The sequence below is a fragment of the Lutra lutra genome, chromosome 5, assembly GCF_902655055.1.
Source record: "Lutra lutra chromosome 5, mLutLut1.2, whole genome shotgun sequence".
NCBI lineage: Eukaryota > Metazoa > Chordata > Mammalia > Carnivora > Mustelidae > Lutra > Lutra lutra.
In genome coordinates this window covers 105627952-105654246 of record NC_062282.1, presented here as the reverse complement: position 1 = coordinate 105654246, position 26295 = coordinate 105627952, and the positions used below count along the sequence as shown (strand labels likewise).

At 42.0% G+C, this 26295-nt stretch overlaps 1 protein-coding gene across 5 annotated transcripts in view; it reads left to right on the top strand.

Annotated features, from left to right (window-relative positions):
- Positions 1-26295, top strand: part of LHFPL2 (LHFPL tetraspan subfamily member 2) — a 248938-nt gene that overhangs the window by 144582 nt on the left and 78061 nt on the right. For 4 of the 5 annotated variants that reach the window (XM_047731755.1, XM_047731757.1, XM_047731754.1 and 1 more), the window contains one exon: positions 23984-24041. The gene's annotated coding sequence lies outside the window, so the exon portion shown is untranslated. Of the gene's footprint in view, positions 1-18030; positions 18068-23983; positions 24042-26295 lie in introns of all 5 variants that reach the window. The other variant, XM_047731756.1, reaches the window with a different exon arrangement.

Below are 26295 nucleotides of genomic sequence, written 5' to 3'. Positions count from 1 at the left end.
TACGCAATTGCAGTGTGTATATGCCACATATCATGGATTCATTCATCTGTTGATAGGGACTTGGTTTGCCTCCGCTTTTTGGTTATTGTGAATAATGCTGCTATGACAGTGGGTATATTGCTGTTGGTTCTGTTCTGGGGGGATGTTAGGGATTCAGGAATAGAGCCGATTCTGCCTGTTTGTGAGTAGAACCTCTGTATATGTTTGAATTTTTTGGAAATGAAGGAAGAACAACAACCTGGATCTCTAGGCGTAATTCGGCCGACTATCTGATTACAGAGACCTGGAGTTTTCACTGCTGTGAGGAGGGATCAGGCAGAACTTAATGTAGAGGAAATGAGAAGCCAAGGAAGCAAAGGATGTTCAGAAAGGGTCAGTGTGGTACGTAACTGTGAGACTTAGAGAAGAGGAAGAAAGAACTCTACTGCCCCCATAGAGTGGAGGATTTATGCAGTTTACCCTGGGACATGGAAGCTGCCCAGGAGAAAAAACGCAGGTTAGCTCTTCCTTGGTGGAACCACCGATGTCTCTTAGACACAGGACTGGCTGCCAGGTTGGGGAGGCTCCTTCTGCAGGGTGAGACCGTGGTCCTCCGTGGTCCCCTCCTGAGCTGCTGGGGCAGAGTGCCTTGCCACTTCCGAGTACTTCTGGTCTTTCCAGAGTGCCCTGGATGGAATTCTGTCATTTCCCTTTGATCTCTAACTGTAGGTCTGTGTTGCTGTTAATAAGAGTATTGTACTATTTGCTAATTCAAGAAAGGTGTTCTTGACCACTGTGAAAAGACCACCAAATGGAAATGGCTCGAAAGGAGCCATTTCTGTCCAGAAACTTCCCAGGTGTACTGTACAGTGCACCCCTCACAGCTGCCCTGTGCTGGCTCTCGTCATACCCGTCAGTCACACAGTCATCCAGTTGCATCTGCCCAGATAGAACCATAAGAAGATTTGATGAATGTATGTGTTGCCCTTTATTATTTACTGCCCATTTTATGTTTTTATTACTTCAACTAACATGCTTCTTGTTGTTCCTTTAAGTCCTCACAGCACAAGATTTCCACGACTTCTCCCCTCCCTTAACCTTGCACAGTATTTGATTATAACAATACAAATTATTCCCAAAGAATGTCTTATTTAATTGTCGTCAGAAAGAAAGAAAGCTTAGGGGTGCCTGACTGGCTCAGTCCTTGGAGCTTGTGACTCTCAAACTCAGGGTTGTGAGTTCGAGGCCCACATTGGGTATAGAGATTACTGAAAAATAAATTCTTAAAAATAAAGAAAGGAAGGAAGGAAGGAAGAGCTCCATAAAGATAGGAGGGTGGAAATAAAGATGTTAAGGATTATGGAGCAAAAAGGACTGTGAACATTTTCTTTGAGTTGGTCTCAGGATTCACTGAATTTTACATGGTCATCCTGTGTTTCTTTCTTTCTTTCTTTCTTTTTTTTTTTTAAAGGTTTTATTTTTATTTATTTGACAGACAGAGATGACAAGTAGGCAGAGAGGCAGGCAGAGAGAGGAGGAAGCAGGCTCCCCGCTGAGCAGAGAGCCTGACTCGGGGCTCGATCCCAGGACCCTGGGATCATGACCTGAGCTGAAGGCAGAGGCTTTAACCCACTGAGCCACCCAGGCGCCCCTCATCCTGTGTTTCTATCCCAACAATTCTACCTGGCTTTTCCTAGATAATTTTATTGAAAAGCAGTGGTAAAGTATGACTTGTTTTTTCTGCTAAAGCCTTAACAGATAGTTTATTCCCAAATGTAAACATTTTAGTAAGCCTTTTGTTTAGTGACTCATTAGTTTGATGAGGGAAAATGTCCTAATAAAGATAAAGAAACTGTAAGCTGTTTCAAAAGCTGCAGAGAGAAAAATGTTAGGGTCCTGTAGATCAACTACTTCCCCTTGTTCTGGGCATTACATTTGTTGCTTGGTCATGGGAACAGAAAATCTGGTCATTTAAGGTTATGTCCTCATCTTAAAATTCTCTTCTGTAAATTTATACATACATCGTAAGTCCTGGGTGTTTTACTTCTGTAGCGTGTCTTTCTGTGTGGATAGGGACTATGTATGAATTGAGTTGATTTTATGAAAAGCAGTAAATCTCATTTCTCTCTTCCACAAAATAGCATATAATATGTGTCTCTAGGTTAGCACCAAGAAGTAGCTTGGGTAATTTTTACTAGGAAGCAATTTGATTTTCTCAGGAATATTGTAAACACCCAGGTATAAAGAGTCACAGATCCCTAAGTAGAATCAAAGGTGTGAGAGAAGAGGAACTCTCCCTGGCTCTGACTGTGTTAACATAAGGCATAATCTGCATTATCATTCGTATACAATTATCCTGGAGGTATTATGACCTTATGCTCTACATTATTTTGGTAAGATTAAAAATTCCAGCATGGATGTAACTATTTCTAGCTTCTGTATGAGTGTTAGATGAAGTATAAACTTATTCCATGTTAAATACTCTTTGTAACAAAAGCATATCGATCTTTAACAAATCCATGAGGAAACATCATAGAGGTTTTTAAAATAGTTCCTTAACTTCACAAGGCGGTTGTGTGTCTCCCCGATTCTCAACCTTTTCGGGAGGAAGATCCACTTATAAACTGGAAAAATGCATAAGGTGAGAAGGAAAAAAATGGATTTAATATAGTCATTAAAAATAAAAAACCAAGAGGCAAAGCAGATTGACTTTGTGGGCTGTGGGTATAGTATAAAGAACTCAGAGTTTGTTTTACTAATAGAATCCGTTAATGCTGTTATCTAGGTTTGTAGGTTTGTATCTGTTCTCTTTTTTTTTTTTTTATTTGACAGACAGAGATCACAAGCAGGCAGAGAGGCAGGCAGAGAGAGAGAAGGAAGCAGGCTCCCCGCTGAGCAGAGAGCCTGATGCGGGGCTCGATCCCAGGACCCCGGGATCATGACCTGAGCTGAAGGCAGAGGCTTTAACCCACTGGCCACCCAGGCGCCCCATGTATCTGTTCTCTTTTGAAAAGGAAACATAGTGATCAAAGGTGGGCCTTCATTACAACATAAGTGTGTGTGTGTGTGTGTGTGTGTGTGTGGTGTGGCGTGTGTGTGTGTGTGTGTGTGTGTTGTTAATCACCACACAGTACATCATTAGTTTTTGATGTAGGGTTCCATGATTCATTGTTTACATATAACACCCAGTGCTCCATGTAATACATGCCCTCCTTAATACCCCCACCAGGCTCCCCCACCCCAAAACCCCTCAGTTTGTTTCTCGGAGTCCACAGTCTCTCATGCTTCATCTCCCCCCACCCCCGCCATTCCCCCCCCTTCACTTTTCCTTTCCTTCTCCTAATGTCCTCCATGTTATTCCTTATGTTCTACAAGTAAGTAAAACCATATGATAATTGACTTTCTCTGCTTGGCTTATTTCACTCAGCTTAATCTCCTCCAGTCCCGTCCATGTTGATGCAAAAGTTGGGTATTCATCTTTTCTGACAGCTGAGTAATATTCCATTATATATATGAGCCATATCTTCTTAATCCATTCATCTGTTGAAGGGCATCTCTGCTCTTTCCACAGTTTAGCTGTTGTGGACACTGCTGCTGTGAACATTGGGGTACACATGGCCCTTCTTTTCACTACATCTGTATCTTTGGGGTAAATATCCAGTAGTGAAATTGCAGGGTCATAGGGTAGCTCTATTTTTAAGTTTTAGAGAAATCTCCACACTTTTCCAAAGTGGCTGTACCAACTAGGATTCCCACCGACAGTGTAAGAGGGTTTCCCTTTCTCCACATCATTCCAACATTTGTTGTTTCTTGCCTTGTTAATTTTTGCCATTCTAACTGGTGTTAGATGGTATCTCAGTGTGTGTGTGTGTGTTTTTAAATTTTATTTATTTCTTTGACAGACCGAGATCACAAATAGGCAGAGAGGCAGGCGGGGGTGGGGGGAAGCAGGCTCCCTGCAGAGCAGAGAGCCCGATGTGGGGCTCGATTCCAGGACCCTGAGATCATGACCTGAGCCGAAGGCAGAGGCTTAACCCACTGAGCCCCCCAGGCACCCTTCAGTGTGGTTTTGATTTGAATTTCCCTGATGGCTAACGATGTTGAACATTTTTTCATTTGTCTGTTAGTCATTTCATACCAATATGCCTTTAAACCTGTCGCCCATTTTTTGGTTATTATTGACTGGATTTTCCTGGATGACCCTCCAAAACATGAGGACATAACCTTAAATGACCAGATTATCTGTTACAAGTCTAGTCTTGTGTGAAATTTTGTGCCTTTGTATTTGATACAAGAACATTTCCTAGCAGATACAAGCCAAGTTTCATAATGATATAAATGTGTTTTACTTAGGTGTCTTTCGAATTACAGACTTATGAGATGTTCTTTGTAAGGTGTGGTCTTGGATACTACACGGATCATGTTTTTCAGTGACAAGGTTTAATTCTGGGACCTTTCAACCTCTCAGAATTGTCAACCAAACCAAACTTCAGTGCAGCAAGGATTCCATGGATGGACAGCATTCATGGATTCATTTTGCCAACAGTATTATCCCCTGCTCTGGGCTGGGCATCATGTGGGGCCTTGGGTATATGAGGTGAAGAAGGTGTGCTGGGCCTGGGGGAACCAACCCAGGGTCCATTGGAGGGGACCAATCAGCAGGTGTACTGCTGGGGGACAAGGGCTATGTCCAGGTCCATATAGGCTGGGACATGTAGCAGGGGTTCTTTCTCACCTCAGTGCTCCCAGAAGGGCAGGAGGTTGGCAGGAGTAGGTGCCCTTTGAACTGAGTGTTGACTCTTAAGTCCAAATCAAAAGCTGTTTCTTAATAATAGACTCTGAACCACACTGTTTATGTAAATTAGGTGACATTCTAATTTGGGGGGAAACTTTTTTTTATATTCTTCCCACTTCCTATCTAATGGAAACAAGGCAATGGAAAGCATAGCCTGGGTTGTTTAGTGCTGCCCTTGAATACCGGCTGCCACCTAGTAGCTGCTCCACCTTTCTGAACTTCACATAAAAAGGGAACGATAAGATAAGCTCCATGTGTGGGTTTGGGATGCGATAGCATAGGTAACAGTAATGATGAATTCCTCCTCTTCCGTTGGCACACTGGAGTTGAATGCCTTGAAAAAGATCATTTATTTTGAAAGGTGCTTGGTGAAACAAGGAGGAGAGCAGGGTTAATGAGAGGGCACTGAGAGTGGCTAATATTAGGCACCATGTTTGTTCCTGGCACTATTCTAAGGGCTTTCTGTACATTTCCTCCTTTGATCCTCTCAAGAATTCTGAATTAGGTGCTATTATTTCATCCCCATGTCAATGATGAGAAAATCGAGGCTCGAGTAGTTAACCCTGCTCGTGCGGCCCCAGAGCTCTTCGCCACCGGAGTGGAGTTTTTGAAGAGAATCACGACGATGGCAGTGATGGTCAGGCCTAGATTTTTTTTTTCTTTCTTTAAAAATTTTATTTATTTATTTGATAGAGAGATAGCGCAAGGAGGCAGAGTGGCTGGCAGAAGGAGAGGAAGAAGCAGGCTCCCTGCTGAGCAGGGAGCCGGATGCGGGACTTGATCCCCTGAGATCATGACCTGAGCCAAGGGCAGACACTTAACCGACTGAGCCACCCAGATGCCCCTAGATTTTTATTTTTCATCCTTTGAAGAGCACTTCTGTTTACCTTGTTACATGTGTTCCTCATAAACAACAGGAGATGGCTAGAAATTGGGATAGAAAGCGGAGGTTTCCTAGAGGGGAGCTGACTTGCCCAGGATTACCAAATCTGTATGTGGCCCAGTAGGCACAAGAGCTTTCCCCACCTGATTCTTGAGAGTGTTCATGGAATGAAAGGACAGGACAGCAATCCTGTCAACAAGTGGATGCTCTGAAATTTTTTAAAATGTCTGACGGGCACAGGGAGGTTCATTATGTTGCTCAACATAATGTCATGTCAGTGGCCAGCTGTAATTAGGGAGGGCAGACCCAGCTCCAGCGCCACACAGCTTCTGAGCAACCTAAGTGCGGGAGTTGAAATCCTGATGCTTCTATGTCTAGGCTGCTTGGAGCCAGGGTGCATCCTTACGCCACCCCTCTGGGAGTTGGAAGACACTAGGGAGGAATGCAGGTGGGACAGGGACTCTCTGTTGGCTTCCACTGTCTCCATGGTCACGAGGGCTCTTTCAAAAGGTGATTGAGCAGCTACAGCCAAAAGGGAGATGTTGAGGATTGGGGATGATACAGAAGACCTGGGCCGCCTCCTTCCAGGGCTAATTAGCTCTCTTTGCAAATTGAAGGCTCAGCACAATTTTAAAGCGAGAGAGATGAGAAACCAAATAAGGCTGGACCAAAAGCCTGTTGGAATTATGTGGTGTTTTGCCCTGTAGCTGGGGATCCAGTTACAGATGCCTGTGATTATGGCCTTTGCAAACAGTTGTCAGAGAAATTTATAAGATTTCTAAAGGCTGGAGAAGAGCAGATGTGGAATTAAATTTCAAGAACAGCTACTCCTAATGGCTTACATGTGGGTATATTGTATTTAGGATTCAGACCCAAATCCCTGTGTCCAAGAGGTGTGGGATGCAGGGATAAAAGCCGAGATTGGAGATGTGGGGGTTTTCTGGTGGTCTTTTCCTGGAGTATTATTTATTATCAGCCCACAGGCTGTTCAGAGCAGTGGAAATCTTCCGTTAACAGTTAGCTTGCAGGGTCAAATGTAGTTTTCGTTTGTCCTGTTTAGTAAGATGGCTCTAATGGGCTTCTTTGCCCACAGGCATCAACCATGCCAACAGATAGACTGTGAAAAATGTGAGTCTCTATGACCAACTTTAATTGGCCGTGCAATAGATTTTATAACATTAGCAAAGTTTGGGGTATTTAGGTTTGCCTTGTTTTGTATCTGTTTTTTTCTCGATCCATATGGCAAAAGCTTTTTTTTTTTTTTTTTAAAGATTTATTTATTTATTTATTTGACAGAGAGAAATCACAAGTAGGCAGAGAGGCAGGCAGAGAGAGAGGAGGAAGCAGGCTCCCTGCTGAGCAGAAAGCCCGATGCGGGGCTCGAACCCAGGACCTGGGATCATGACCTGAGCCGAAGGCAGCGGCTTAACCCACTGAGCCACCCAGGCGCCCCGGCAAAAGCTTTAATGACTGTAAGAAATGCCTTTATTATATTGACGATGAAGAACAAGATTGCAATGATAGGAGTAATGATAGTAATTTAACAGTTGTTCGTTTTGAGGCAAAAGGTGCTTCGTTTCTCTCCACCTCCAGTAAAGAAATACACTTACTGAGTTTAAAAATCCACAAAACCTTTATTAGGTAGCAAAAACAATTAAAAAGAATATTCCAAGTCTTGGTATATATAAAAGTAACATTCTAGTTCTTAGTGTATTGAAGTGTCCTTTTCCAGAGCTTTTCAGATAATTGCTAGAAAACCCTAAACTGAGGAGTGGGACAGAATTTAAGGACCAACTCTTTTCCTACAAAATCCAGAAGTTTCTGCTGCTGTTTTACTTAATGGGTATACCTCCTGTGTGTGTTGGGGGAGCAGGGAGCAGGAGTGGGTGTAAGCCCTTCAAGGGGCCACTGTTGGGACACTACACTGTGTTGAGTGGTAGTTCTGTTCATGGGTGGAGCATGCGAGGTTTTGTGGTGACTGAGATAAAGGGTGGAGGAAGGAGCAGAAGATGGGTCGCAGGGCCACATGGCTCTGTGATGGCCCTGTGTGCCAGGCTTCAGTTACCACCTTCGTGGAGTGAGGACAGCGCCGTTCTGTCCTTCACACCGTGCTTCTGCAAAAACCAGATGGCTTAGCACTTTCTGCAAGAGAGACAACATGAAAATCAAATGGAATAACAACGGTACGTCTCTGTGTACTGCCATATCCTAAGATCATCTCACTGAATGTGCACAGCTGCCTGAAGCGGTGACCGGATGATGATTGCATGGTGGACAGGGGGACAAAAGCTCTTAGAGGTCTCAGTAACTTGCCCCAGGGAAAGGGGAATAAAATGGGCAGGTATTGGCCATGCTTGGGGGTCATTATATCCCCAGACAGCACATGCTGAGGCTGGTACTTAAACCCAAGAATTTGAACTCCAGAGTTGGTGCTGCTCTTTCTCCTCAAGTCCTTTAGAGAGGGAAAAGCACTGGATAAAAATGGCCTTCTCATTCTCCCCGATTTTAGCTCTGGTGTCGCATGGCCTTTTAGACCACTAGGAGGTAATGTGAGAAGGCTGTGTGCTGCTTGTTGGCTGTATGACCTTGGGCAAGATACCCTAGCTCCCAGTGTCCCCATCTGTGAAATGGAGTTAACAGACTGTCCCTTGTCATTGTTGTGAGTGTTCCATGGAGATAAATGTTATTAAGTGGTTAACACTGTGGCACCTAGCAAGACCTCAGTCCGTGCATTATAATGAAGAGGAAGACCGTTGTTACTGCTAAGGTTCCCTGTGCTCTTGAGGTTTTGGTTACAGAAGGTTCTGTCTCCCTGGACCCATGCGTGGCTGGGCTGTTTCCGGGCTAAACTTGCACTCTTGACCCTCCCATGCTACACACGCCCATAACAGCTTCCTGGGGGCTGGTTTCCATGGAGAACAGCTATTGAACCTCTGTCGTCATGTGTTTCCTATTTATTCCACATACCCCAGTTAAACTTTCAAGACTCTTCTGCCTTGTCAAGCAATAGAGACAACTAGGCCTGTGTACATGTTGACCCCCATGCCTTCCCAAAGCCAGTGGCGCTGATAGCCTCTGTCCAGAGCTAATCTTTTAATTCATCCTTTAAAGATTTCTGGAGTATTTTTATCCCAGGCAGAACCAGAGAGGGACTTCCCATTTCTCTATGTCACCAAACCAGGGGTTCGCAAGTATCATTTTACCTCATTTCCTAGAAACAGGTAGAGAGAGGGCCACACAGGGACCCCAAAACTCGGGTCACACCACTTCCTTCATTTTCAGTGCTAATGAGAACTACGGATGTTCTCACTCTTCTCCTGACGTTTCTTAAGGTTTTCATCCTTGTTGTCTTTTCTTAACTCAAGTCCTAAGGGAAACCTGAAAGACTGTAGGATGCTTCTGTTCTAACTTTTTAGTTTTAAGCTAAATTTTTTGAAAATCCTAGACCAGTTAGCTTCTTCCCTCCCCCTAGGATGGGCTTAGAATGCTGTCACCATGTACAGTGTCCTCACCATCTGCTGTTTGCCCAGAGCTTCGAATCATTATTTAGGCCAGATGGTTTCCACAAGAACTAAGACTAAAGTTCCTTCGTTTAGCATCTCAAAGAAACACCATTTTTAGACCTATCCATCCTTTAAAAAATGAAAAACAACAACAAAAAATAAGCCATTGATATTAAACTTAGTGAAACTTTGAATGGAATGGGAACAAAATTAAGTTCCCTTGTTTCTAATCCTGGGACTCCTGTTTATGCAGTGGCCCAGGGATAAAGCAGGAGCCAGTCGGAGTTGAGCTGGGTGAAATAAACAAAAAGGTTGAAAAGTCCTTATTTGCTCATTTACTTCCTGTTATTGCGAATCATATGAATTCCTTGGCCATCACCATCCTCAAACATCTTGCTTCTGATTCCTGTAGATGAGGAGACTCCAGTGATTTGTGTGTTTTTTTCCCCTTTATCTAGAGATTCCCATTAAAGTCCTTGATTAGATAGACGAAGCTGGAATATAAATGAAATATAAATGAAATTTTTATTAAATGAGATGCCAAAGAGCAATTTTTCAACTCCTACAAATCAGTCCAGCCAGCCAGCAAGTGTGAACTACTCCCTTATGGTGGGCATTTGTGTAGATTAATCTTTACACTTGGCTTGGTCCTGAAATCTGAGAAGGTTCCAGCCATGGCTCCAGATGATTTCACTGGTTTGACCCTCAGTGCCAGGAAACGACCAGACCATAACGAACACCAAATCACTGAACTCGGGGTACTTTATAGGCCATGTGAAGTCTCTTTTCCTTTGTTTGAGGGTAGTTTTCATCTCTTTGCACACTCAGGTTCAAAAAGATAGAGGAAATAAACTACAGTGGTTTTGTATTGGTTTTGAGTTCATCTTCAGTATTATACCAAGTGTACTTTCTCAGAAGGACCTGTTTGAAACAAAGCTCTGTGTGAATCAGCCCTTGTCCTGCTACTGAATGGTAGCTTCTAGGCAGCGAGAGCTGGGCTTGGCATCTCTGAGCCCCCAGTGCGCCTGCGTGCCGTTAATGGATTATGTGGTAATTTGGCTTTATTCCAGGACAGGGAGCAATTTTCAGAATCATTTCTGAAGCCTTGTACCTAAATGATTTCTGGAAGATATTTCTCAGAGGAAATTGGCAGTACAGTGAAGCCATTGATCTCACCCCTTGATTTCATGGTAGAGGAAGCTACCTGGAAAGAAGGAGGAAGACCCTGAAATGCATATGATGTGTCCGTGTATGTACGTGTGACAGCCCAAGCCGTTCCCAAACAGAGGGAAATGTGACCATTTGAAATGGACTTGCCAAGCCTCCATGCCGGGAACCTTCCTTCTTGCAAAAAAAGGAAGTTGTCAACTAAACCCTGATTGTAGGTGCCCAATTCCTATAGTCCTTGGATGCTGCCCGCCAAAGAGGGCCTGCATTCAGCCTCATTTGGACTCTTTAATGGTAGAAAATGGCTCTAACACCTCTTTCCTCTTGCCACTTAGGTCATAATTTCTGTTTTTGTTTTTGCTTTCGTTTCCTGCTCTCACATTGCTTTTGAGAACCATAATTTTCTTTTACTCTTCCAGTGATTGGCATCTTGTTTTTGTCACAAAGATAGTATGCTGGCATTTTCTATCTTAGATGTGAAGTGTGGAGGTCCACGCCAGATAAGGAGGCATACTTAATCTCTGTGATGTTGTCCATGTTCTTGAGAAACTATTAGAACTCTGTTATCTTGGTGTTTGCCAGTAGAGGTCAAGCCAACATCTGTATGTGTCTTTCTTTCCCAAAGGGCATGACAAGAAAAGAGAAAGAGAAGAGTTCAAGAAATTAAAAACAGAGTCTTCATTAGGATAACATTTGGGGTCAGGTAAACATCTCTTTCTAATTTCACTGAAAAGTTCCAGGAGGCCAAGAGTAAAATCTCCGGAAGACTTGTTTCAAGGAGTGGAGTTCAGTGGAAAGTTCATCTTTAAAAAAAAATGTAGAAAACCTGAGTATGATATTGCTTAGGGGACTCTTAGAAAAACAGAAAAGGAAAAGGAAACCAAAAAGCAAAGTTTCTCCTCATTTGGAAAGTGTGGAAGGCCTGGGAAAGATTTTCCCCAGTAACTAGGAAATACTTCTTTGTTGCACATGAGCTCCTTTCGTTCCAGGAGCTGTAGAGTCATTTCTTTTTTTTTTCTTTTAAGTTTTTATTTTAATTCCAGTTAGTTAACATACAGTATTCTGTTAGTTTCATGTATCTAATACAGCAATTCAGCAATTGCACACTGTAGAGTCGTTTCTTTCTTTTTTTTTTTTTTTTAAGATTTTATTCATTTCATTTGACAGACAGAGGTCACATGTAGGCAGAGAAGCAGGCAGAGAGAGAGAAGGAAGCAGGCTCCCTGCCGAGCAGAGAGCCCGATGCGGGGCTCGATCCCAGGACCCTGAGATCATGACCCGAGCCGAAAGCAGAGGCTTTAACCCACTGAGCCACCCAGGCGCCCCTGTAGAGTCGTTTCTTAAATTTGTGAGTCTGAGTTGTGAGTGTGGACGTCCATGATGCATGCAGACTTGCCTGGGCAGGACAGAGCAGTGTGACTGTCTTTAGTAAGCCAACGACCCATCAGCCTGTGCTGTAGCCTATAGCCTCGTTCTTGGTGGTTCACTTATGTTGTTGCATTTACCAGTTTCGGGGTCCACATAACATCTTTCACAAGATTTAAACTCTTGTTTAACTTTTTTTTTTACAACGTTGAGAGAAACAGTCCCCTTTGACTCTGAAGGAATTAAACCATAAGTCAGGCTACCAGTGAAGATTGTGGAATTTCTGTGCTGGAGATCTTCAAAAGTAGAACATAAAAATTAGGTCACTTAAGTCTGCTTGGAGCCTAACCAAGATGGCCTCCTGCAGCGCTCCAAGTTTATAAAACAACTTGTGTTAATATTCATATATCCGTAGAGCATAAGGAAAGCCAGTACTCTGCTACATTTTCTTTGAGCTCCTGGAAAATGTATTGAGCTCCCTCTGTCTAGAAATGGTAGTGTCTCTCATTTGCATTGTATGCTAATGTTGCTTGTGGACATTTAGGAGTGAGTGGAAGGGAGGAAGTAAGAGGGGTTGTCTATTTAGAAAGTGGCATTCGATCCTTTCAGAGGATTGCATGGGGGGGGGGATACTTGGCTTAAGCAGGGCTAACTTGACTGAGCATATTAACAAAAAGTCCCCAAAGAACTGTACTTATTGTGAGGACACTTCCTGTAAAGAATTACTACATTACTAAATGATTAGTTTGCTGGCTTTAAATGGTCTATAAAATGCAAAAAGTTTGTTTGGTTCATTGTCACTGGAAGCTATAGACTGTGAAAAGTCTGAAGCAAGATTTTTAAATCATCTGGATCCAGTATGAGTCTAGAATGACAAAAATTTAAAAACTCAAAGAAAAGATTCTTTGTGGAATGCCAGACCACAGTGAACATAGTTCTTGGTGACTTGCTGGATTCCCAATGTCCCCAGGGCTTTCCCCTCCTGCAAACTGTATCTAGCTCTAGCCTGCCACATAGTGACAAATTAATTTCCCTCCCGCCTACTGACCTTAGAGAGACATAGTTCACAGGCTTGTGAACACCTATAAGGACTTGATTTTTTAGGAATGGAGAAATTGAAAGCATTAAAGGGGCTCAACAGACAGGAAAGCAAAATGTGAAATTGGGAGCCCTGCCTCCCCCTCCCCCACAGGCAGTTTATGAAAAAAATTTTTTCCTTTTTTTTTTTTTTTTAAAGTAAAGATTTATCTTAGGAATTCAAGTTAAGAGTCTAATGCCTTCTGTGACTCCATTTTTTGAAATTGTCCAGTCAATGCAATATGAACTTAAGACTTTTTCCCAAGGACCTAGAAACTAAAATATATTATCTTCCCTTTGTTTTTCTTCCCTTTGTCTTTTTTTGTTTGTTTTATTTTCCCCGGGCAGTCAAAAATAAAGGAGAGAGCTCCAAGCTATAACATTTGGTTTTAGTACTGTTTTCTTTCCTCGTTCCTTTTACGAAAGGACACATTCATTAAAGTAAGACCCTGTGTTTTTAGTTCTTTCACTATTTTAACTTTCCTTTTATTTGAAGTTAGTTCTGCCATGTGGTGGTTTTCAAGATGTTTGTGTATTTACACTGAAACCCTTTCTTTCAAATAAAATCTTATTTTTAATCCTAATATATGAAACAGATAAACCGTAGCTGTTCTGGAGAGTTGGGCCCTGGCCGCCTCCTGCTCCATGGTTTCTGAGGCACATCTGAGCCCTGGGGATCCCTGTGGAACCTGGTGTTTAATCCCCTGACATGAACACAGGATTAGGGGGAAAGACCTCGTTTGCTGTTCCCAGGCTCCCACCAGTACTTTTTTTTGTCACTTCCCATTTCTGGACCGCTTTGGTGAAATGATGGTATTGTGCTAGATCATCTCTGATGCCCTTCCTGCCCTAAGCAGTCCTGAGTTAAACGCACAGAGCCCTGGGGTAGTGGAATTTGGGTGACTGAATGCAGAAGGCCTGGCTGAAGGAAGACTCATCCTGTCCCAGCATGAATGGTCTCCAGTTCATGCAAATGAGAGCTTGGGAGCCAGAACTGATGCATCAGCAGAATCATCTCAGGAAAATGTTTTCCAGAAGATTGCAGTGAGGCATCTGTAACCCTCTGACACAGAAGAATCTTGTGAAGAAAGGGACTTAAAGAAGTTATGGGTTCTTGTTTACCATTGATTGTAGTTGACTTTGTTGGTAAGTGGTTAGCTGTTAATACATCAAACAGTTTTTCCTCACTAGAGAAAATTATGTCCTATCATTTGTGTGTGCGCGTGTGCGTGTGTGCGTGTGTGTGTTAGTTTGGGAATGCATCTGAGGCATAGTTCAAGAATCTGCAGTCAGTTAACACATTTGCTTAGAGAATGGGGATGGTGAGGCCAAGGTCAGGGTTCAGTTGCTCTGTGGGCCAGTTAGCTGGGCGGGGCTGTGCGGCCAGACTGTACTTTTAACCCCGACCAGCTGCCTCTCACATGCATGCACGGGTCCCAGGGCTTAGGCTTAGGCAGTGTGGAAGGATGTCCAGACTCAGCTTTTCCTCCCAGGATCTCACAGGGCCTTTGTCCTGGTAGGGGAGGGCTTGGCGTTCATCTTCATGGATGGAGGGCACCCTGCTTGCGTATTTAACAGCTTGAAAGGAGAGTCTGAAATATTCCCTGTGAAGCAGAGTCTCAGTGCCTGCTGTGTGTGGGTCTCTCCAGTCCGAGGACAAAAATTGCTACACAAAGTTGACTAGAGATTGTTGAAATAGTGCTCCATAGTTCTCAACATGAGCATACTGTCCTCCTTTTCTGGAATTGGGAGAAGGGCTGCCATTAGAAGAGAAATTGCTTCTAACTCCTTAAGACCATTGTTCACTCTCTCTTCTTGTTCTCTTTTCTTCATTTAAACACCATTTTGTAATTAAAATTTGAAACACTTGATTTGCATTTGTAAAGGAACAAGAATCTCATGGAAGTTGTTTGAGAAAAACATATTATTCCTATGCACACCATTCCCCTAGAGAATGGTTCTATATCATTAGGTTTTTACTATTAATGAAACATGGAACATTTTCTCTTGTTTCTTAGTGTAAGCACAGCAATGTATGAAGCCTCTGTACGATTTCATCTTTACAGGGAAACATTACATTTAGTTATAATTTGTTTTCTTTGAAAAATAAGAAAGACAAATAGGCTGAAGTAAAGTATCTCAAACACTTTTTTGGTGAGAAAAGTATTCATTTCTACTAAACAGAATTCAAACATTACAGAATGATGAAAACTTTGCATCTCCTAATCACTGCACCAGCCAACCCCCACAGTGGTCACCCTTAGGATACTCGTGAGCCAGTTGTGAAAATGGGTATAAAAATTAGAAATTTAAAACTTCTGTTGATTTTTAGCCCCAGAATTTTTACCAGGTTAGTGGCTTTCAGAATGTTTGTCTTTTTTTTTTTTTTTTAAGATTTTATTTATTTATTTGAGAGAGAATGAGTGAGAGAGAACATGAGCGAGGAGAAGGTCAGAGGGAGAAGCAGACTCCCCGTGGAGTTGGGAGCTCGATGCGGGACTCGATCCCGGGACTCCAGGATCATGACCTGAGCCGAAGGCAGTCGTCCAACCAACTGAGCCACCCAGGCGTCCCCAGAATGTTTGTCTTTAATGAGTGCTTTCTTCAAACAAAAATTTTTTTTTTAAAGATTTTATTTATTTATTTGACAGACAGAGATCACAAGCAGGCAGAGAGGCAGGCAGAGAGAGAGGTGGAGGCAGGCTCCCTGTGGAGCAGAGAGCCCGATGCGGGGCTAGATCCCAGGAGCCTGGGATCATGACCTGAGCTGAAGGCAGAGGCTTAACCCACTGAGCCACCCAGGCACCCTTCAAACAAAATTTTCAGTGGAATTCTAATATAGGAAAAAAAAAAAAAAGATAAAAGAGACACTCAAGTTGTAGCTTGGGACGAATTCTGCTCACTGCCCTGACCAGTGAAATCCCAGGGTCCCTCTCCAGAAAGATCCAGCAGCATTTACAGCAGGCACTTAACCCAGTTGCTTTAGTGGTTGACTGGTGTTGGACTTCTACCTCCTTGACCAGCTTTTCTAAATGGGGCACTCATAGTGATGTTTGTTTTCCCATCATTGACTTGGGATGCTTATTTTTAGTTAAGCTATAGTTAGTCACGAACTTAAAAGCAAACCACCTAAGCCAACCAGTGATTTTTTTTTTTCTTTCTTGAAATCGGACCTTTACATTTAACTCATCCTTTGAGTTTAACTCAAATGCCACATTTGTCACTACTTTTTTTAAGTTTGTGGCAGCAAGTTTTTCTCCTTGTGTATTTCGGTTTAAATCTGTAACTACAGTGCTTGGACCGTGGTAGACATTCATGTCCATGGACCATGTAGGAATGAGTTTTAGCCTTTCATACCCTATTTCTGGTAACTGTGTGCCTGCCTGTTTACTTTCCACCACTAGATAATAAAAAGGAAGACAGCCTTATTTTACACTGTAGATAATGCTGGAGAATCTCAATCTCTGATCAGACCCGAGTACGTCAGAGTCCTCCAAAAGAAAAACTCAGCCTTGTATAAACATACAGCTCTTGCATCCATGCTGTGCCCAAATGCTGTGAGGATAAGATGGCTCTAAAAATGGTCTTTAGCAGTCTTGAGAGGTGTTTGCATATTTGCAGTAAGTATTTATTGAGAACCTGCTGTGTGATTTGGCTAAGCCTCAGAGAGCTAGACTGGTCAGGTATTTCACATGAACTTTTTCCTTAGTACACACACCCCTATGAAGTAGATGCTATTATTTATTTACTTATTTTGCTATACAATAGCCAGCTCTTACTTTACTTAGTTGACTGCTTTTCTGGGGGTAATCTCATCCTTACTTATGGCTCCAGACACCTGAGTTTCCCACACTGTATCACCTACCCTAATCTCCATTCCTTAGTTCCCCACCGTGCCTACTGGAATCTGCCCAACCAGGTTCTTCAAGCTTAAAAGCCTCAACAAGCGAATTTTCCTCCAAACCCTCACCTGACCTCCCTTTTTACCTTGGTTTCCTGTTTTGGTCAAGACCTTATCGTCTGCTCACACACGTGTTCACCAACTGATCCTCACCAAGAACGTACTCTATTTGAAGTGCCACTCCAGGTATTAGCGGGCTGTACGATGCAGACTAGAACACATATTCCAGTGGACAAACAGCTTGCTTCCGTTTTTTTAAGATTTATTTATTTATTTGAGAGGGGGGAGGCAGGCAGAGGGAGAGTCTTAAGCAGACTCTGCACTGAGCGCAGAGCTCAACATGGGGCTCGATCTCACGACCCTGAGATCATGCCCTGAGCTGAAATCAAGAGTCAGATGCGTAACCAGCGAAGCCACTCAGGTGCCCTGTGTTGTGATACAGATTTTTTTTTTTTCTTCAGAAATTTCTTTTTTTTTTTTTTTTAAAGCACAGTCCCTTCTTTTTTCTTTTTAAAGATTTTATTTGACAGAGAGAGAGAGATCACAAATAGGCAGAGAGAGAGAGAGAGAGGGAAGCAGGCTCCCTGCTGAGCAGAGAGCCCCATGTGGGGCTCGATCCCAGGACCCTGAGATCATGACCTGAGCTGAAGGCAGAGGCTTTAACCCACTGAGCCACCCAGGCACCCCTCTTCAGAAATTTCTTGAAACTCTTCCCTGGCAAGCAGTAGAAGTGTATTATCATACTGTCCTCAGTCAATTTCTGTGGAAGTGATTTTATGCCCCTGACGTGTATTCCGAAGACATCCCCACTCCTCCGGAGATGACACGGGCCTTCCCAGCTCTCCAAGCGGTAATCAGAGCTCCTTTTCTCTGGCTCCTGCTTCACCAAAATCCCGTTACTTGCTCACTCTTGTCAAGGTTTTAGAAAAGCTCAAAGCCTTGGGTGACGGAGATGGAAGCTACAGGTGTAAGTCTGCCTGAAAGAGACAGCAGCGATGGGATGAGAGTTGTGTACAGGACGGCCACTAGACCCCTCGTGCGGTAGCAGTCCCAGGAGGCACCAGGGCAGAGGACTGCTGTGCAGGGTAGGGGAGACAGTACTTCCTTGGGCGTAGCAAATAATGCCTTGTTTGTTTTGGTCTCCCTGGTGCCTGGCAGGGAATAGGTGCCCAACAGATAATTTTTGACTAGGGGAGGATAAATTATTGGACAGAGAAATGTTTTTCGCATATGCAAGGTAATGATAAGGATAAATATTTTAGATAGGGGAGCCAGGGGTCCCAGAGCCAACTGTCTTTCACCACTAGAATCATCCTTGCTTGGTTGCAGGGACTCTCAGAATTCTTTCCTTCATTTTTAGGACATTGCACATCTTTAAAGAAGACATTTCCAGAATGGTGAGTTAGCTTGCGCTGATGTTGTAATGGCCTTGTCCCCTCAGTGAACTTCACCAGTGTGAAGGTGACGTTCTACAAGGATCTTTGGGTCTTTCCACAGGGCGCACGGGCTCATTCTTGGACGACAAGGGGATTATAACTCATAGCTACCTTGGGAGCAGCATTTCTACTTGCCGTCTGTATGCTTTTTCCTGAGTGTGGAGCGTGTCCATTTTACCCTCTTTGGAAAGGTTTTTAATGTGTGTAGCCTTCATTTTTTTCTAGTTTTAATCTTGGCATCTATTTTTCAGGAACATTGGTCTGTTACTAAGTTGATGCCGAAATTTGGAAGGCAAACTGCTAAGAAGTGTCAAAGAGAGGAAGGGCTTGTCAGTATTTCTGGTCCAAGCTACTTGCATGGCCCCCTGGTTAGCTTTGGCGCACACTCTGAGGGGGCTGCACTCATCTGTCTGCCTCTAGCGACCTGTGTCTGTCCAGCTTAAATGACTTACTCCTGAACACGTGCTTGGGGTATTTGATGAGGTTTGCTCATTACCGGCACCCAACAATATTCACAACTGTTTCTGTCTCGCAGAATGACCACATAGCTATATTCAAGGTTAAAAAAAAAAAAAAAAAAAAAGACCAAGAATATTAAGAGTAGTTGTTACCCTAAGGAGCATTTTGCAGAATTACCAAAAGAGCTCTTTAATTATATACACTTGCCCCTGTTGCCTCCTTCTACCACCTGTGTTTCAAGGATGTCATGGAGGTTGGTCCAGACACTGACTGGTATTTTGAAACACACTCACTTGAGGACACCCCCTGTGTGGACAGGGTAACCACCACTCCCATGCTCCTTCCAGGTCTGCTGAGTCATCCTTTGCCTCTTGTGCTTTTTCTTGCTGGAATTCCAGCTGTCATCTTTGTTTGATGATTTTTCTCCATCCTGTCTACCTCATATTTCTCTCTCCCCCCATCCTGCCTTTTCTATCTGTAGGAAATCATCCATTCAGTTAATATTTATAAAATGTCTACTGTGTGCCATGTACTGTGCTAAATACAGGAGATAGGTAAGGGAGTAAGCTAGAATTAGTTTTAGTCTCGAGGAGTTTCTGGTCCAGTATATTTGTAACTAAATGTTGGGGAAAGGCTAATAGTCACGTGAATGAACATGGCACACAAACCTGATACGTTAAAAGGCAGTATAATTGAATCTGACTTTATTGCTGGCACATGGGTAGGTTAACTCTGTTGTTCTCAGATATTTAAAAACTTACCCTTTAACAGCTTCACGTTGATGTGATTTTTGACTCAAGTAGTTTCTCCTTCCTTAAGAGTAAAAGGAAGTTTTTGCAATAGACAATATTTGGCTTATAGACTGTGAGGTCTCTTGGAACCTTGACCTTCAGTCATTCACTGTGTGGCTGAGTGGTGGGGAGGACATTGTAGAGGTTCAAGTTCCCAGCATTTCACATGAGTTAACGCAGTTCAGCCTTTGGCAACCTGCCACTCCCTCTGCTTGCAGACAAGTTTGTGAAATTTGACACTCTCATGTCTTTCTTTAAAAAATCTTGCAAGGTTCAGCAGTCTTTTAAACTCTATTGTCAGACCCACCTGTGAGGTTCTCTTGGACCTGTTGTCAGAAGAGAGTCTGTACATTTCACTGACTTGGGGGGAGAAAAAAAACTTTCAGCCTAGTGTTCGAACAATAACTTAAGCTTTGGATGCAGAAATGGGGCACTGCTCTTTTTGTCTCTTCTGCTGCTACCAACTCCCCTTAAATTATGAACCATATAGAAGCATATATTGTATCCCCAGAGCATAGTGAAGTAGGATTTCAACAACTGTTCCTTTAGTCAACAAAGTAAACAGAACCTAGAGAGTTGTCCACTAAAAATACAGAGAACTTCTTAGGTAGAAGTAGAGTGGTATATGAGTAATAGGGCTCTTACTATATTTTGCTTTTAGCTCATCTCCTTTGGTTTCATTTTCATGCTTCAAGTCTTTGGGGCCCATCCTTGCCCTTGTCCTTGATGAATAGGTACGATGGCTGAAAAACACATGTCTTGGTTGTTGCAAAGATCTACCATTTACTGACTACGTGATTTACCTTAAGTGGTTCAAATTCCTAGTCTGTAAAGTAGAAATAACAAATGATGTCTGCCCTCCACCCCTACTCCAGCCGCCTTCTGCTTAATATGTGGGTCAGATGAGAAACTGAATTGTAAAGTGTCATTTAACTTACAGGGTGCTCTGCCCTGGGAATTCGCATTCTCACCGAGGATGGGTGTAGTCAGCTATCCCAGGGTGCATGGAATGAGTCTCTCTGTTATAGGATAGCAGTCGAGACTTTTACCCTTCTTTGGCTTCTGTGATCATGAGCCGCTGCTTCTTACGTTACGCCCTGGTCCTGCACCCCACCCTCTGCGACCTGGACCTCTGTGTGGCCACTCTGTTTACTGTGACATTCTTTTTTCAGTTGACCTGGGATTTATCCTTGTAATTTCCCAAACTAGTTATACTTCTTGGTTTTAGTTTTAGAGTTAACATGAAACAGTTCAAATAAGCACATTTCAAGTCATAGAAATTTATAAGTGAGAGAGGGATTTTACAACGCGGCTTCCTGTTTTTGGCAGTTCAGTTCAGTAAATAAGAGCTGGTGCCTGTCACGTGGGGCTGCGCTCGGGCACTAAAGGCACCATTGTTTCTCCTCTGGTCCCAGATCTCCGGAAGTGCAGCAGAAGGGCATGCAACCCTAATGGAGATGAATGGGAAGTACAGACTTTTAACTCCTTAATGTGCAAAAATAACAGCGGTTTTGATTTCATTTAGGGTACTTGCTGAGTACGTGCCTGCGTTTATTAGGTTATAATTCATGTAAGTGGCTAAGCAGACTACTGATCTACAAAAATGAAGATGAAAGAATGATAAATAATAAAGCCATCTATTTCTGATTTTTATATGCTGCTCTGTGTTTGTTAACCAGTAAGCGAAAAACATAACTGCACCTAGAGGAAGGGAAACTGGTGAAATGGCAGAATGGTGATACTTCTGTGCGCACTGTGCTAGATGTTCCTAGAGTTGCTGCAGCCCCTGAGGACCCTGAAGCATCTTCTCAGAGATTAAGGGCAGGATACACTTGCCTCATAGAGTTACATGTTAATTAACAGAATTTAAAACAAAACAAGCAAACAAAACAAAACAAAACAAAACCACCACAGCCCCGATGCCAGAGTTCGATGCCCTGGGTTCTCTTCTTGCTCGTGTTGCTGGTGGGCAGTGTGATTTGGGCGGGCATCTGTCTCTACTCTTCAGAATTTCATTTTCTCTCAGATTCAAAATGGGGCTAATTTTTTTTTCCCTGCCTCTGTTAATAGAGTTGTTTAGGATTAAATGTGGTCATGTATGTGGACTTAAATTTTCACTTCTTATAAGCCATGTAACTTTGAGAGATTCTCTCTGCCTGTTTCTTCATCTTTCAAGTGAAATAATATTAGTACCTACTTCCGCATTCTGTGAGAAGTGAGTTAATTCCCGCCAAGTACATTGATCAGTGCCTGACAGTTAATGCCTAACAGTAATTATTTTTTGTGAAATTTGAAGGCTCTATGACTTAATATAGTTTTAGTCTACTGAAAGTTTGCAATGACTTTAAAAAAAAATAACTAATGCCCTATTACCATGTATTATCTTTCTGATCATTTTGGTAGTTTCACAAGATAGGTCTTTGTTGTCAGTGCTCACGATACTGAAAACTTCTTCCCAAAATGCCTTTTGTCTTCAGAGCTTCAGACCAAATTTATTTATTCTAGGAAGTGCCTTTTACTGGCAGCGTGAGTTTGGAAAGCTTTAGGTGGGAATCAGGATATGACCCTTGCCTTGTCTATTACTGTTAGAGGTTGGAGATCTTAACTTAACTGTCCAGAGCTTTGCTTTGCTTTGTGACAAAAATTTTTTAAAATGTTATCTTTGATTTTGAGGTATGCTAAGTCAGTGTTTTTGTGACCCATTCAGCTTTGAAAGGTAATGAAATGTTGATCAAGAGCTCCACCACAACAGACCCATTTGTGCTAATCCTAGTGGTTTATTTCACAGAGGCAGTTTTTCAGATAAAAATACTGATCATGACTTCCTGTGACTTTCCCTAAAGGGGTGAAATTAAATTGTGGGAAATGCTTGGAATTTAACTGGTAATTAACTTATAAAGAACCATTAAAAAAAAATCATAACTCTCCTAAGCTATTATAACAAAGAACCTTATGAATTCAGAATTCTTTTGTATATTTATTTTTTATAAAGTGAAACCCAGTGACTGTTGTTCAGTATCTTTAAGTTTGTTACTGAACTAAAATGATGTCTTTAGACAGAGGAGCCCCATACTGGCTTTTCAACCTCAAGTCCAGTTTAGATTAACACTGATGCTGCTGCTGTTACACTAGTTATTTGGATATGAGTATGGATATTTGTGGCTTGATATTATAGACTTTCATTACAAAATTTGATGGGATATTTGGAAGTTAAGAGAAAATGGGCACGTAGGCTTTTCCTGTTTTTCTGCTTATCATTAGAATTGAGGCTGTCAAATACTTTGTTTCATCTGTCTTACCTGGAGTTAGTTGTGTATTTACTACTTCTTGAATGCCAAATGCCTTCTTTCTACATTTTTATTTATATGCAGTGTTACATACAATCCTAAATAGCATGATTGGGCTACCATTTTGAAATGAAGAAATTACTTTTAACTACTTTTATTAATACAAAAGCACACATTAATTTTATCTGCTACTTGATTTGTTTTCCAGAGCTTTCGTGTTAAGGAAGTCGGGACTCTGGAGAGGTACTGAGTAGACTAGCAGGTGTAGAGTAGGAAGTGTTTGCAAGGGGCCACATGGCAGAATGAAAAGATTGCCGTTTGGAAACCCTGGGTCTCTGTGATGCTGGGGGAAATTTTCTGCTTCTTTCAACATTCGTTTCCCCAACTGTCAATGGACATTCTGTGTATCTGGAAAGGTTATAATCTGATACCACACTATGCTGATATATAGTGTAGTTCCACCAAATAGTAACTGTGATATTTTGTATTAGAAATTGTTCCATTTATGTTTAATATTTCAAAGCAGTTCTGAATGGACATTTTGGGATTCTTTGTTTTGAACATATTAATACTAATTAATATTAGTAGGCTTATATTAATAGGCTTATAATTTTCCAAGATTACCAGAAGACTTTAAGAACACCAAAAAGAATACTTGATTTCTGAACATATTAATAGGCTTATAATTTTATAAGATTACCAGAAGACTTGGAGAACACCAAAAGGAATTTTTCATTTCTGAGTAAACTAATCGTTAATAAATTCTTATTTCTTGATTTCCTTTGTTTACTATGTTAGAGTTGTAATGACCACTTTCCCCTATCTCCAGCTTGGACATCCTTGTGAGTTTAGCTTTAAAAAAAGTTAGCAAAGTTACTGAAAAGGATATAGAGTACTGCCAGGATAGTTTCCGCATTCACAATGAAGTATGTCATTCCTAATTTGTTTCAGGAGTATTTGAGCCTTTTGAGACTGTTTATAAAGTGCCCTGACAGACACAAATTGTGTTTTCAAGTTGGTCTCTTTGTGAGGGAAAAGGAAAGGATGCAATAAGGGGTGTCTTCATGGGCTGCACCTTCCCTACGGCTCTCTTATTTTTTCTGGTTCATTTCTGATTAGGATTTGATATTAGTACATTAGTGTTCCTACGAACCTGTGGCTGTTCCCACGAATAGGTGGCTATATTCTAATGCAAGTTGAACTATATGCTGCCTGGGGGCCAATATTTGAAACACTATTTTAATGAGACATAAAATTGTATGCTAAGTCTTCTTTATGTTTAAAAAAAAAAAAAAAATCCAAGTTTTTTTTTTTTTTTTTTTTCCAATTTGTTTTTCCAGGTGGCATTTTTCTGAAGTTGTTCATTGATACTTCCCAGCATTTCTGCAGATAAAATAGGTAAGTAGTAGAAATCAGATACCTTCATTATAACAGTTCTTTGGATACACTTTCCAGGGGGGTAGCAAATTACTTCTTGAAAGAGGTACAGTATTTCAAACTTTTGGATCTTGAACGGTAACACTAGTTTGTTTGTTTGTTTGTTTGTTTTTGTTTAGAAATACCTCTCAGATGATTGATTGTAAAAGACCCTGTAAATGTTCTGTGACCATCTGTAAGGAAATTTCCAAGCTCTTTATAATGGGCATAGCTGACTCTGAGTTGTGTTTCCTTCTGAGTTCTCTGTGGACCATTTCACCATTTTTACCATCTCTCTGTGAAAGGAGAAGTAAAGATGGCCAATTCAAATTACCCAGTTTTATTACTTGATGACAGCTCAGGTAGAGGAATTGCCTAAATAAAAGTTGAAAACAGTTGACTAATAGGTGATGTATGATTGAGTCTGTTGATTCTGATTTATAGATTTCTTTTGGAAAATGTTAGTAATAACAAATAGGGTTTGAGTAATCTTCTACAGTATGCGTTCAGGAAAACCAATTAAATAATTATTTTAAAAGACTTTGATCCGGGGCACCTGGGTGGCTCAGTGGGTTAAAGCCTCTGCCTTCGGCTCAGGTCATGATCCCAGGGTCCTGGGATCGAGCCCCACATCGGGCTCTCTGCTCGGCAGGGAGCCTGCTTCCCCCTCTCTCTCTGCCTGCTTCTCTGCCTACTTGTGATCTCTGCCTGTCAAATAAATAATAAATAAAATCTTTAAAAAAAATAAATAAAAATAAAAGACTTTGATCCATCTCTGCTTCTAAAAAGGCAGACAGTATTCAACTCAGTCCCCCAAGGCCCTTGTAATGAACTTGAGGATACGGCTCAGGCCAACGGAGCCAGTATGTGGTTCGAATGTAGGACCCACTGACATCCTCTCCAGAAGGCTCTGCCATATGCAGTGAATTCACAGATTACTTTCACAGGTGCCATCTCAACTGTGGGATGGAGATCTTTTTAGCTTATAGATTCTGGGGAAGGCAAAATTGCCCTTATATCATGATTTGAACTATTGATTTCTGAAATGTTATTAACTTGTTTTAATAGCTACTACTGCTTGGGTTAGATTAGGAAGCTTGGGTTCTTTTTTTTTCTTCTTCTTCTTTTTTTTTTTAATGGGAACTGTAAACACCTGTGAGTTATGAAATAATTTGAGCAAAGTTCCTTCTCTTGGGAAAGCCAGGGCTGACCCAAGATGGGTGGGTGTCTTGTGAAGGTTAATCATTGGCACATTATCAAGCTGATAATCTTGAAATATCTGTTCTATTATTTATTTACTGGGAGTAAGTGAAACTGATTTTCTATTAATGAAGACTGTTAATAAAAAATACATATCTTTTCCTGTATGTTGAAAATAAGGGATTTATTACTAATGTGACTTTCTGAACCAGGTGTTCATACGTCTGTTTAAAATTTGGTTAATAATAACACTCTGCCACGCATTGTTCCGGTCCAGACTTTCAGATGCCTGTCAGCCAGGTGACATTGGGGTTGGTAGTAAGGCCTGTTTTCACTCATACAGATCTACAAGGGAAGATATTCTCAGCAGAGACAGATCTGTGCTGGTGAGGAGTGTGTTTATTCCAACTCCCAGGCACTGTCTGTTTGAGTGGAAACAGGTCCAGCTGCCATTTTGTCCATTATGTAAGGAGTTGCCTGTGAACCCCTGAGTTAAGTGGCTCCATATTTCCCATGTATTCCAATGATGATTTAGTCCCCCACTGTGGGTTTGTCACCCTGGATCACTGCCAGGCTGGCCTGTTTAATCCAGCTCTGGGGAGAAGCCAGTTCCATTCTGCCAGTGCCTTCAGGAGCGAAGTCTTGTTCATCCTCGAAATCCCCCTCTCCGAAGATTTAGCCAGATAAAACAGCTATCTCTCTCTCTCTCTCTCTCTTTTTAAATTGTGAGTTCATCCCATACAAATGCAATAAAACTTGACCAAGTCAGATACTGGAGTGGCCTTTCTGAAATAACAGCATGTGAATTATGAAGAAATCAGCCTCCTCATATCATACCACCTTGTTGAAAGGTTGCTCTTGAACAAGGAGTCACCACAGTCTGAGGAGAGCCTGCCTTGAGGTGGTTCAAGGCTGAGAGTCCTCTCTGCTGGGCACAGACCTGGGTTGGGATTCCAGATACGGTGCCATTTGGCTGTGTGACCTCAGGCATGTTCCTTTACCTAGTGGAATGTCCATCTCTTTATGTGTGAATACC